Here is a 1,904-nt window from a genome sequence, read left to right as displayed (position 1 = left end):
AAACACATCACACCCAAGAAAAAAAAACAAAAAAAAAAAAAAAAAAAAACTACAATGAGATACCTTCTAACCTCAGTCATAATGTCAAAGACTGAAAATACAAAAAATGATAAGTGCTGGTGGGGATGTGTTGAAACTGAAACTCTCTTACAGTGTTGGTGGGAATGTAAATGGGTCCAATTACTGTGGAGAATAATATGGAGGTTCCTCAAGGATCTTCAAATAGAACTACCGTATAATCCAGTAATTCTACTCCTGTGTATCTAACCAAAGGGCAGGAGAATGCTCAGTCAAAAATCACTTGCACATCTGTATTTATTGTGGCATTATTCATGATTGCTAAAGCATGGAACCAACCTAAATGTCCACAAACAGCTGAATGGATTGAAAAAGTGTGGCACATACACTCCATGGAATACTATTCAGCCATAAAAACAGCAGCAACAACAAAACCCTGACTTTTGATAGAGAGTGGATGAATGTGGAAGATTTACTGCAGAATGAAGCAAGTCAGATTATGAAAAGAGACATTGTGTGTTTCCACTTAACATATACAGACTGTCGGCACACTATGGTAGAGACTGAAAGACTGAAAACATAAAATCCTTGAAAATTGTTATGGACACTGGGGACAAAGTGGAAGGAGAGTGTGAGAGGGGAAGATTGAAGGAAGAGAACTGTGGGAAGAAATGCAGAAGTAAGACATTTGTGAGACACAAATAGGGTTTGTTTCCTGTTGGTGATGTCATGTATAGTATTCTCATCTTGCCTGCTGTGTGGCGTATATCACGTTGGATAAAATGTCTTTACAAATTAAATTATGTATAATGACTAGAACATATAATAATAAGAAGAAAGGATCAAATTCCAAAAGATTAACTATTAAAAAAATAATTTGCACAAGTGATTTTTTAAGTCTATTAAGGGGATAGCTTAAGAGTTTGTCCCTTTAGCAAAAATTTTAACTAGAATGTTAATATATGTCATTCAGAAGACTCAGGATGCAATTGAATGGAAGATTACTCAATATATAGAAAGGAAAAATTAGAAATTAAAAATACAAAACAGTGGTAATATTTATTTATTGTTGGCAGGTAAATCCATCAGTTGCTTTCTGAATTTAATTTAATAAGATGTTCATTTGTATCATGCTTGTAAAAACATTTCATTTATTTAATGGTAGCAGAATATCTAACTTAGTATTATAATTTATTATACAGGGAAATAATTATCTTCCCAGGAGAAATCTTCAGTGAAAAAAAATTAAAGTATATATGAGCAAATGTTAAGGATACACATATGCTCACACAATCACAGTCCCAGCTTCCTCGGTGAGTTTTTAATAAGTAATATATTTAATACATAGAATACATTTCAGGGGCAGATTTCTTCAGATTCCCTTTTTTAAATTTGTCATTAAAAATGGGTACAAGACAAGGATGTCCACTTTCTCCACTCCTCTTCAATATAGTACTGGAAGTCTTGTCCATTGAAATGAGAAAAGAGAAAAAAATAAAAGGCATTCAAATAGGAAAAGAAGAGGTGAAACACTCTCTATTTGCAGATGACATGATTGTATACATAGAAGACCCAATGGTTTCCATAAAAAATTTCTGGAAGTAATACATGAATACAACAATGTTGCAGGATACAAAATTAATATCCAGAAATCCATAGCATTTCTGTATAAAAACAACAGGCAGACTGAGATAGAGCTGAAAAAAGTTGTTCCATTTACCATAGCCACAAAAAGTATAAGATACTTAGGAATAAATTTAACCAAAGAAGGTAAAGACCTCCACAAGGAAAACTATGAGAAGATAAAAAATGAAATTGAAAATGACACAAAAAAGTGGAAGGACATCCCATGTTCCTGGATTGGAAGAATTAATATAATCAAAATG

This window comes from Tupaia chinensis, unplaced genomic scaffold (assembly GCF_000334495.1).
Source record: "Tupaia chinensis unplaced genomic scaffold, TupChi_1.0 Scaffold000678_1, whole genome shotgun sequence".
Classification (NCBI taxonomy): Eukaryota; Metazoa; Chordata; class Mammalia; order Scandentia; family Tupaiidae; genus Tupaia; species Tupaia belangeri.
Note: the sequence above shows the minus strand (reverse complement) of the source record.